This window comes from Aotus nancymaae, unplaced genomic scaffold, assembly GCF_030222135.1.
Source record: "Aotus nancymaae isolate 86718 unplaced genomic scaffold, 86718_ANA_hifiasm-v0.15.2.pri h1tg000067l, whole genome shotgun sequence".
Taxonomy (NCBI): Eukaryota; Metazoa; Chordata; class Mammalia; order Primates; family Aotidae; genus Aotus; species Aotus nancymaae.
The window spans coordinates 3,714,452-3,727,176 of record NW_026988482.1 but is presented as its reverse complement, the minus strand read 5'-3'; positions in this window follow the sequence as shown (position 1 = coordinate 3,727,176).

Below are 12,725 nucleotides of genomic sequence, written 5' to 3'. Positions count from 1 at the left end.
ACACAAACAATGCATACACAATCACACATTCATATATTGGACATACAAAAGCAGCAAAATGGCCCATGATGACACTGCCCCCTTCCTCTCTCCTCTTCTCTAGGGACCAGGTACATTCATTTGTTTGCTTCTTCCTGTGCTGATTCTTTCACTGGTTCATTCATTCAACTATCAAGTGATCCTCAGATATTTGGTGAACAGTTACTAGGTGTAAAGCACCGAGCTCAGCAAAGCAAGAAATAGGAAAAGGAAAGGCAGTATGAAAGGGAAGACTTATGTATGTGCAAAATAAACCATCCCTGGAAATACAGAGGTCCAGTGTGAAACGCACGAGTTAGAGCAAGACAGCATATTTCAGTAGCGCAAAGAATGACACATGAGCAGAGAGTAAATTTACAGCAGCTTGGAAAAGAAGAGCTGGGTTTGAAATAAAGACTCATTAAAAACAAAGAAGCAAGAAAAATCGGTTAATGCAGGGCTCAGCAGAAGGTGAGTCCCACGGTGTCAGCCTCTTGCCTGTCTTATGCACTGATGTACATGCCGTGAGTGTTGGGTGAATATTCGTGAACTGAATGGTATGGTGGCAGGATATCTTCTCCTTGAATCTGAACTCTCAGTTCCTAACCTGAGATGGGAACTTTAACCCACAATTTAGCGGACTTAAGACACGATATTTGTTAAAAGTTTGGCCCAGAGCTTTGGGCCTTTTCATTATGGTTGCTTTTGAGGAAATAAATCACAGAATTTGAGGAGTGATTTTTGTGTTATTTCATTCCTTTAGGAATAAAAATACCCCCATATTTCAATGTTTCAATAGGTTTAATGTCCCAGGAAGAATTAACTGCTAAAAAAGTAGATAAAGACATGTTTGTAGGGGTGTACCTTTTTCTTTTTCACCTTAGGCTCCAATGTGGTTTGGCGTCTTGGCTTGGTACTGGCCTTTTTTCAAAATTTTGATAATTGGTTATCATTGATTTTTGCATTAATTTTGATTCTTAAAAATATTACATTAAGATCGTGTTGAGCTGGATTATGACGTTTTTGCTTCCCCCACCTCCTAGCCCTTAAAGTTATGCCCAAAGCAAGTGTCTCACTTGCCTTAAGTCAATCCCAGCCTCAAGGACAACCCTTTCCAGGCAGTTTCACTGCAGCTCTGCCTGAGCTTCTTTACACATTAGAGCCTCATCAGTTGGCTAAGGGGAACCTGGAGATTGACAAGAGACGGAGAAAGCAATGGATCCTGAGAAGAGAAGCTGAGGAAACTCATACCTTTAAGAACCATACTGTGGCTGGGTGCGGTGGCTCATGCCTGTAATCTCAGCACTTTGGGAGGCCAAGGCAGGCAGATCACTTGAGGTCAGGAGTTCAAGACCAGCCTGGCCAACAAGGTGAAACCCCAGCTCTACCAAAAATACAAAAATTAGCCCGGTGTGGTGGTGGGCCCCTGTAATCCAAGCTACTCGGGTGGCTGAGGCAGGAGAATTGCTTAAACCCCAGAGGCGGAGGTTGCAGGGGGCCGAGATAGTGCCACTGCACTCCAGCCTGGGTGACAGAGTGAGACTCCATCTCAAAAGAGAGAAAAAAAAAGAATCAAATTGTATTTAAAATTCATTGCTGTTGTTTCTAAAGGTGAACTTATTAATGTGAATTATTTGTAAAGCAAGGGATCGATTTTTTTTAAATCACGTATTTGTTTTTATAATACTGTTTTGACTCACAACAAAGCATCCCCTGAGATGGGCAGATCATTTGAGGTCAGGAGTTGGAGACCAGCCTGGCCAACATGGTGAAACCCCGTCTCTACTAGAAATAGTGGTGCATGCCTGTAATCCCAGCTACTGGGGAGGCTGAGTTAGGCAGGAGAATCGCTTGAACCCAGGAGGCAGAGGTTGCAGTGAGCCAAGATGGCGCCACTGCACTCCAGCCTGGGCAACAGATCAAGACTCCATCTCAAAACAAAACAACAACCAAAAATCCCCTCAAAGCACCCCTATAACATTCTCGCTCAGTGTGGCTGTTTATTATCTTTTTTTCTACCTCATTAATATAAGAGAGAAAGAATAAGGTGGGTTCTAAGAGAGAAATTTACCAGTGGATGGAGAAAAAAATGGGGTTGGGGTAGAGTGGGTGGTGCAATTTGTGAATAGCTTTAGAAATCAGAATCTCTCAGGGACTGGGAGATCTGGGGGTGTGAGTGGACTCTGTTCAAAACTCATATTTTAAATCTATTATACAGTTTAGTGGAATTTGTTATCAACAGAAATAATTAATTCCTTTTATAAGGTCAACTATAACTGTGTAGGGTAATTTTATTGTGTTTCTAAGCCAATTAAAAAGTATTACATACATATAGTATGTAAAGTTAGGAAATACAATAGAAAATAAAGTAAAATAAAAATCGTCCGTAATCTTACCACCCAAAGATAACTGCTTTAGTGTGACGATAAGCACTTTAGTGTAAAATGATCAACATTTTAGTGTGGCGGTTGGAACTTTCTTCCAAGTCTTGTTGCTGTAATATAAATGATATCACACTTCATTTGCAGTTCTGCCTCCTTTTTATTTGCTATTATATCTTGAGCGTTTTCTTGTATCTTTAAAATCATTAACATGTATTTTTTTTTTGAGATGGAGTCTCACTCTGTCACCCAGGCTGGAGTGCAGTGGCGTGATCTCAACTCACTGCAACCTCCGCCTCCCGGGTTCAAGCGATTCTTCTGCCTCAGCCTCCTGGTAACTGGGATTACAGGCATGCACCACCACACCCGGCTAATTTTTGTATTTTAGTAGAGACGGGGTTTCACCATGCTGGCCAGGCTGATCATTTCTAATAACTGTATAACATTCTGTTGCATGGGTTTAACAGGTCTCCTGTGGTTGGACATTTAGTCTAGTTTTAATAATAGTCATTATAATAATTATAATAATTCTATAATATTCATCTTTGTACATAATTAATTGCTTTAATTTCTGTCCATTGACTTAGGCTAGATTTTAAAAAGTGAATATCAAATGTTTTTATTTTTGAAGAACATATAAATTTTTATTTATGTATTTATTTGTTTAGCTCTGTTTTTTAAGGTATAACTTAAATACAATTTCACACTTTATTATATATTCTCTCAACTCATCTTTCTACTGATTTAGTGTCTCTGAGAAATACCAAGGTTCTTATAGTAATACAAAAAAATGTATCAGTGCAAATGCTGGTAAGTAAATATTTCAATCAAATTTTTCTGGAGAAATCCACTACTATATATTTTTTCTTTTGAATAAAGGTTCTTTGAGTTATTGAAAGTGAATAAGAATTTTGTCTCTTTTTCTACTATTTTTGAATGCCTTATTTACTTCTGTATGTGACGTCCACATCCATGACAAACAGGATGATAGAAGAAATCCAGTCCCGTTTGTACTTCAACTCATCAGATTTTCCTGGGTCACAGTTAGGGTAGGTGCTCTGGATAGGCTGCCTTTGAAGAAGGACTCTATTTCTTTTGCTTCCTAGTTTGGGTTAGTCTGGTATGTTGTAAAAAATAATCATGCAGACAAATTTCCAAGCCTTCCCTCCAGCTGCTGGCTGCTGCTTTCGTGGGTGGCCACCTCAGGGGTTCCCGGGGTCTCCTGCTGGTTCTACTCGCTGGCCGTGGCCAAGGCCTTCCCTCTTCCAGGGCTCGTTACAGTGGAGCCCGATCCCTCAGCCCCACCAGGAGCAGATAGAGACAGAAGGGCAGTTTCCCAGGAGCCATCTGGTGGCCGATTTTGAAGTTTAATGTCGTTATTGAGAGATGCATCTCTGAGGCCATCAATTATTGGTCCCATGACCTTCTCCCCTCTACAGCTCCTGAGAATAATCAATACAAATGTTTTTTCCTTGCCTAACTTGTGTCAGACACTTATGCTGAACTCTTTACAAACATCATCTATTAACTCTTCAGAGCAACTTTCTGAAGTGGGCATTATTATTTTCATTTTGCAGATGAGGAGACTGAGGCCAAAAGATCCCAGAGCTCAGGTTCAAGAGAGCATGCAGCCCTGTGCCGTGCAGCCTTTGCCCACCTTCGGATACCTCACTTCTCCATTCTGGGTAGGCAGGAGCTGGTGGGTGCTAATGACAAAAGGAACTCACCAGACAAAGATGGAAGGTCAAAAGCTCCTCTGTGCCTTTCGGGTAGAGGGGTGGAGAGGGTGCAGACCAGCAACGAAATGTCAGAGCAGGGCTCCTCCCACCTCCTACCCTAGTTCCCTCCTACTTCCTAGAAACTTCTCTGTCTCTCTCCCGCCTCTCCCAAGAGTTTAATGGCCTCTCTCTGACTCTAGATTGCCCAAAGTCCTCCTCTTTAGCAATCTACTTGCTGCAGCTCCTGAATGCCTCACACTCTAACAACGCACCGGAGACTAAAAGGAACACTCGTCTTTTGCCTCTTTAACCCCCTCAACACTGGCCTGCTCCACTCATTATTCACGAAGGGTCTAATGATGCTGGGCTTTGCCACGCAAAACTGCTACCCCAACCTTTAATCACTTCCAAAATAAAACTCCCTTGGGAAACCACGGTGTGGGTACAGAAACAGCTCTAGGTCAGAGCACTGGAAAGCTCATTCGTCACCCTCAATTTGCCATTGATTCAGCAGCCATTTTGCAAGTGCCTGCTACGGACTAGGATTGTCTGGACAAAGGAAAACACTAAGGTAAAAAGCATGGGTCCCTGTTCCAAGAAACTCCACCGTGGAGCCTTGAGAATTTGGCCGAGTAGACCAGCAGTCTTCCAACATGCATCATCTGTAGGATGGTAACTAATAATATTTTCATTGTCTGCCTCACAGACTTGCAGTATCTTCCTGCCCCATCACTACTTCCACTTTTCGGCTGCCAAAAGATTGCTTTAAAACACAATACTGATTATGCCACTTCCTTGCTGAAGACCTTCAGCGATGCCCTATTTCCTTCAAGATAAAAACTCTGTCTCGTCGGCCTGCTGGGCAAGACCCTTGATGGCCTGGCGTCTGCTTGCCTGTCCTGCTTCAGCTCTCTGTCCCACATGTCCTCACATGCAACCACGTCAGCTCTTCCATTGTGTTTTCTGTCTCCTCTGCCAGGAAACCTTTCCTGATGCCAAGGTGCACTCCTCTGGCCTCTCTCCATGTTTCATGCTTACTTCCACCAGCACTTCTCACTCTTAACCCTGAGCTTTTGATGATGGAGACCGTACCCAGCATTATTATGTTTAGCTCATAATCAGTGCTTAATAAATGTTGGATGAAAGAAGGGAAACTCCAAATGAGTGGAGTGGTTGTATATTTCAACAGCTTCCTCTTTCCAATGCCACTTAAATAGTCCCACAGAAGAACTGCTGTTTGGTAATGTCCAGTCCCAGTGGTGGGAGAAGCAGATGTCCCCAGGTCTCTCAACACTAAGGGAGGAAGCTCACGATGGCTCATACTTTTTTTCCTTCAAAGGACCACTGGTTATAGCACAGAAGAGCTTCTGAACTACTGGAGCTCAGAGATTATCATCAGTAAACATGGATGATTCCATTAGATAGAGCCTTGGATGACCCTGTCAAGAATGGTCCAGAACCTCAGCAGCTTTCCTGTTCCGGCCGTGGCGTGCAGGGCAGACAGCCACACCAGCAGGGATGACCCAACACGAGAGATGACTCGAAGCAGAGGACGTGCTGGGCATTGGATTGGGATTTAGGGGTCTTCAGAGAGTCTCAAAGCAGTGCCTCGAACTAGTTCCTTTCTCCCGGCCAATTCCAAAAACGCCATTTGTGTCCCAATCCCGTAGTCCTTTTATGCTCACCCCAGACCCAGTGCCCGGCCGATGGGTCCTGCTGCAGAGACTTGGGCCCAGATGTCTGCATCTGCTTTCTTGGCTAGTTTCTAAGACAAAGCCTTGATCAGAAAACCAACTCACAAAAAAAATCTCTCTTGGTTCCAGCCGCACTCTGGTCGATCCCAGCAGCCTGTGAAATTTCTTTGGGAAGTAGGAGTGTATTCAAAGGTGAGTAAACTGCAGAGCTCACTTGCTAAAGCCATACTCTAAAATCTCAGCCTTCATGACCTACTGACCATGGACCATCATCTGTGATCATCAGCCGCATCAATAAAAAGAAAGAGAAGTACTTAGAATAAGTTCCTCTTTAAATCTCGGATCTAATTTTACACCTCTGTGTGTCTGTGTGTTGGGACGCCCCCACCCCATCCTGACACACAGACATACATGCACACACAGGGGTACCTGGCTGGTTTCCGCACTGCCATACCTTCGTTCATGCTGATCCATTCGCCTAGGACTTACTTAGACCCAATTCATCCTGCAAAGCCAACTGAAGCCTTTTTTCCTCCATGTTCTTACAATATTCTCCCTCGCAAGAACCATTCCTAGCACTCACTGCACCATTGAAAAGCTGCATGTTAATAGTCTTTCTTCACTAGTTCTCAGCACCTTAGGGCAGAGGCTGCACTTACTTGGCTCTGCCTCAGTATCTGGTTCACAGTAGTCACTCACTGTGAGGCACTCTCCAAATGCAACATTTCCGTGCGGCTTTCCCTGATCGTGGCAGCCCATGCTGATCCCCCTCCTGGCTCTCAGATCCCACTGTGCACACGCAGAACTGTGCAACTCGATGTCTACACTCTTCTCGAGTTGGGTCATGCCCTTTCTGTGCTGTTCTCGCAGTCAGATCTCAAGGATGCAGGACCTCTCGCATATCCCTTCTGTCGGCCCCACAGGTCCTGGAAGTGCTGGGTGAAAGAGATACAAAAATTAGTTGTGCGTTACTTGTTTTCTGAGAAAGGAAGGGGCAGTAACAAACCGATCATAAACCACCACAAAAAAAGGGGGATTTCAAGAATCATGTGGGCAGGGATTTTTCTCAGGAGTGGTACTGCCCTGGCAAAACATGGTGGGTTTTATTTGTTTTTGTAATTAACTCTCATTTCCTGAGGGCCTTCTATAAGGCAGACTTCATTTTATTCAACATGTTTACGTGCATTAAGTCGTTTAATTTTCAGGAAAATACTGCAGGTTAGATATCTTTGTCCCCACTTCACACATGAGGAAATTGAAGCTTGATAGGGTTTGGTGACTTGCAAAGGTCACCCAGCTAGTTGGAGAAGATCCAAGAGCCTAATCCAGTTCTGCGAGGCTCTAGACCCTGTGTGCTCTTTCCACGTACTGCTGAGTTTAGCCTGGCCAAGCACTCCTTGAGCCTTCTTTCCTGTTGTTCCTTAGTCATAGCAATGATCCCACCACTTGGGTCTCTTCTCTGGCTCATGGGTCTCCTCCCCTGGAGGAGGCCATGTTGGTTTGGGCGCTTTGGGGTGACTAAATTTCCATTGATGAGCATGGATGTCCAGTTCATCTTGGGGCTATGGAAAGCTTGGAGGCTCTTAAAGCAATTTGGTTTACCCAGAGTTCAAGAGGTTGGGAGCAGCCTAGAGCCAGCAAGGAGGCCCCCAAGGGTCAGTGCTAATTGGGGCAGATGCCCCAGGGGTACATAGCCCAGACTGTTCCCAAGGAGTTCAGCTGGAACCAGATTGCCTCAGGAATGTGAGTGAGGCAAACAACTGCTTGATTGTTTGAGCCCCTACCCTTGGTACCGGGTACTGCTTCCCAGCTAAATGTAGGCCAACAGGATTTCTGAAAACTGTTTGCAAAGCTGAACGCAACACTTCCTTCATTTGCATTTAAAAAATAAACTCAACCTTGAAATGGGCATTAGGCAAGCCCTTCCTGAAAACCGAGAAAGAGTGTAATGGGATAGATTTCTGCTGTCCAAATCGAGGGACTTGCAGGTAACACTAGAACTTTTCTCTAGCATTGGCTTAAACCCTCCACCCTGAATGCCCTACATTTAAGCACTTGTTCACAATCCTTCCCAATCCATAATGTCCATTATTTATGAATTAAGTTTAGGACAGCTCCTTGATTTCCCTCTTGATTTCACAGTGGAAAGGCTCGTATCAATCAGAAATAGCTAACACTTTCTGTTATCTGGCCTATCTGCTGCTGTCCTCTCAGTCTCCAGCCACCCATGCTATGTATTTAGTCAAATGAAAGTTTTGAATAACATTGACTAGCTTTTGAGAAAGAGATTACATTTCTACTGCAAGTCCTCTGTATCTCCTGCATCAGATCTGATCTAATAATACTGAAGCTGGGTGCAGTGGCTCACGCCTGTAATCCCAACACTTTAGGGAGCCGAGGCAGGTGGACCACTTGAGCCCAGGACTTTGAGACCAGCCTGGGCAACATAGTGAGACTCTGTCTCTACAGAATGATTTTTTTTTTTTTTAAATTAGCTGGGCATCGGGGTGCATGCCAGTAGTCCCAGCTATTCAATAGGCTGAGGTAGAAGGATTTCTTGAGCCAAGGAGGTCAAGGCTGCAGTGAGCCTGATAATAATATGAGAAGAATAAGATAAAAACTTGCCAGATTTAATCTCATCAGATGCCTACTTTTTAAAAACCAAATTCTTTGTAAAAGTACCGTGACATGCCATTCTGGGCTTCATGGATTTGCTCTCAGGGAAAAATACATCTGCATACATAGTGAGTTAATACATATGAATGAAGGTTTCTAGATGAGTTTTGAAGATGACCTCCATCTTTTCTTCTCCTTCTGGACTTTATCCACAGAGCCATTTTTTTTTTTTTTTTTTGGAATCAAAAATGACTGTTGTTACTGTGAGCAGATGTAGCTAAAATGAACAATATTTCAAAATGTGGCCGATACACTTATATATTAAATGACAGGGAACACTTTCAGAAATACGCTTTTTTTCTTCCAAACTTAAAACATTTTTCCTCCTTTTGAAAGCTTCCATTTCTCACCCCATTGAAATGGACGTTTTAAGAAAACAGTGGGTAGAGTCATGCCTTCAGTGTCCGTTCCTCTGATGACTGAACAAAATTATGATAGCTCACTGGTTTGAATGCAGTTTTGGGTTGTGTTTGCATGTTTGCCTGGTGGTATTATTTATAAAAACCATGCCTCTGTTGGAATAAAAGACCTATCTGGAGAAGTTTGATTTGTCTTCTGTGTCTGTAATCAAATCGCTTATAAATGATACGACATGGGGCATAATGCTTGAAATTTTGCAGTCAGAAACATATATATACACTTTGTGGTTGAATTCACCCAGGTTTCCTTTTAAATCATGTAGGTCTCTGAGCCATTTCCACCAAAATGTGGTAAAAATGCAGAAGTTGGCAATTCAATTTTATTCAGCCTTTCAAGAAGGAAGGCCCAGATAAGCTTTGCTTGTTCATGTCAGTGATAATATTCATCAGTGAGGCCTAAATGTAACTCTGTAGGCTTGCTACTGCTTTGTTGTGCTGTCATTTCTGAACCTCAATCTCCTCTCTCTCTCTCTCTCTCTCTCTCCCCCCCTCTCTTTTTTAATCACAGCAAAAAAGTTTCTTAAGAGCTTAACTCACAGCCAAGTGCCAGCTCCCCATTTAATTTGCCCTGCTTCCCCACAGCACTTGTACTTTATGTTCAGGCAGAGGTGAGGTCAGTTCTCAGGGCCCGGCTCGCTGGACACCCTCAATGATGACCTCATTAGAGTCACAGATGTTTGCTGCACTTTGGGAGATGTGGAGAAAACAGAGCAGTAAACTAGGCCAGCTTGCAGTAAGGCTGTTACCCACAATTCAAGATAAAATGCTGGATAGTTCCCACTAGGTTCTGGTCGGCTAGGAAACGGCAACGTATTAATCTTGTGTCAGAGAGCCAGCTGCAGCCGTGGCACTTACCATATTTCACCACCAACTCCATGTCTGGACAACCATTGTCTTTTTTTTTTATGAAAAACTCTACAAATCTCTCCCTCTCCCTCTCCTTTCCCCCTCTAACTTAGCAAAGCCCCCCGCTTGTCCTCCTTGGAGAAATTGCAGTCCGGCGCTGATGGAGTTCGGTGCATCGCCGGCCCTGTGGCTGGTTTACTAATTCAGAGAGACTGCTTACTTTCCAACTTTAATGATATTCCTTCAGCATATCACTTTGGTTGCCTGGCGACCGGATTTGAGCTAGGCCTCTCATTTGATTCCCACACATCAGACCCTGAAAAGCACTTTTTTTCCCCCGTCCCTCAGCTTTTGATTCTTTCTGTTCTGAAACCCTTCCCCCTGCGGTGTCAGTATGGGTGGGCAGAGCCGTGGTGGAAGAAGGGCAAGGGTGGAGGGCGGCCCGAACCGCCGTGGTCACACATCAAGGCCTCAAAACAAAGCCTCCAGGAACCCTTCCTGACGAACACAAATTCCCCTCAGAAAAAGCAAATTTGGCTTTCCCTTCATAGTGTGGGTGTCATTTTAAGACCTTCCTTAGATACTTTATTAAATCTGATGCTTTTTATTGTTTTTCCTGCCGTTTCTCACAAAAGACTTCCTATTATCAACAAGTTGCTACAGGAGTAAGCACACAGATTATGAAGAACTGAAACGGCCTAATAAACACCAGCCTCGCACTCACCTGCGTGTATGTTTTAATATTATGATGCATGTGTTAGTCTAAGAATTATCTGTCTTAATTTGTACTAGAATGCACCACTTTTCCCACAGTGAGAAGATGTTTTATGCTAAAATCTGCATGTGAAAATCCACCGTGTTGCTTGCAAAGGAAAATGGAAAATTTGCTTCTTTTGGTCTTTTTGAAGAAAAATAGAGATGCTTTATCTATTGTTGAAAAGGCTCCACTGAGAAAAAAATGTAATGAATGTATTTTTGTGTGTTTTATGGTTGAGCCTCTTTAAAAATAGGGAAAAAAGAAAGTAAAAGAAAAATTCACATGATGTATACATTTGAGTTTTCCCGTAGTATTCTCTCAGTTGTTTAAATTAAATCTTACACGCGGTCATCACGTCCTCAAAACAGTACACACACACACAATACTAGGGGCACTTAATGAGCTCTTGCTGACTAGAATTAGTGCAGTCATATAGATACATACAGATTTCAAATATATACATGTATTTTATAGAGATATATAAAATGCACGTTTCTATATTTAGACATGTACTTACACGTGATTCTCGAAATATTAAAATTCCTATATGCATGTCTATTGTGATGATCCATCTATTATAAAAGGCAGTTCAAATATTCTTGTTAGAGTTTATTTTCTCACAGATCTCTGAAGGATTTGATCATGTAACTCCCATTCATGCTCATGTGCAAATCCCCTGTGTATTGATGGGCGAATGGACGTCTAATTCCACACTAGAACTGAAAGTAGGATTCTTAACCTTTACTCTCTTGCTGTTGAACTTATATAAGGCTAACAAAAGTTCTTTACCCTTTTCTCAGCAATGATTAAAAGTGTGTACAAAGTTACTGCTTTTCCAAAACCCTTTTTGGATTTCCCCCTACACTCCCACAACTCCCTCCATTTTCTGTACTTACAAGATGTATTACCTGCTACCTTAATCCTTACTTAGTTCTTAAGTGGCTGAGCTGAGAGAGGCAGTTTCATACTGCACATCCCTACGTGCAAACAAAGAGTGTTTTCAGATTAGCATTTAAGCTTCCTTTTTCTTTCCGTTCGAAGTTTTAACTAATATATTATTTGCACTTTAGTGGTATAGATGGGCAAAGCAGATATCTATTTATAAATTCTATTGATTCAGTTACTTTAATATTTGGTAGTTTTATACTTCATATATGCCAAGAACTTTCTTATTTTTAAAAATATCGTTATAAACATACATACATCTCTCAGAAGATACTGAATGAGTACTATATAAAATATTTCTATGATAAGAGCTACTATTATTAACAAGATAAGTAGGCTCCATTCATACTTTTTTTCTTCTGAGTGGAATGATTGCTAGATGATACCAAAAAGATGCTTTTAAAAGTCCAGTATAACCACACTAATGCCAGCATCCCATGTTTGGGTTGTGTCTAAGGAGGCAAAGGGACATATAGAAAAGAAAAATTCAATTGTTTGTAGGGGGAAAAGCCTATCAGGATGCTCAATACAGAGTTAATGAAATGACTTAAACAACTGTGAAAGATATCTCAAGTATACTAACCAAAAAAAAAAAAAAAAAGTTTAAAACCATCAATAAAGAATTTACCTGAGTTTGTGACTTTTCATTAATAAATGTTAAAAATCAATGCTAGAAAATCAGCCTTCCTTGATTTAATGCAAAGTACAATTATTATTCTATTAGCTCTTCCCTTTTCTTTCTCACTCTAATTTGATGTAGGCTAGAAATGTAGGTGGGGGAGGAAAGAAACACCTTAAAAAGAATCTTCTTAAAAATTTTTCCAATCTTGCCAATATCAAGTTTCTAAAAATCCTGTGATGGAAACCTGATCATTTCTAGTTCCTTCTCAGGAACTGGATCACTGGACAGATATGTGCTTTTGGATGCTGGCCTAAACCATTTTGTGCACATTCCTACCACTAATAGCAAATCGCCTAGGCCGCAGGGTGGTCCTGAGTCTACACCCCTGTCTGTACAGCAGGACAGAGAGCATGGTGAGGAATGGGTGAGGTTTTACTCTTTCTATAAAGGACAAAACAGAGTCAAGTCTGAGTTTGGGGGAAAAAAAGGAAGCTGATACATCTTGTTAATAAATAGATGGTCTTTAAAATCTTATAATTGTGTTAGTTATGTTCACATGACAAGTGCATTTATGTAAGATGATGTAATAGAGAGAGAAAATGTTTTAGATCCGTGATTGTTGACCCAAATGAGTGCTTCATTTGTTAAG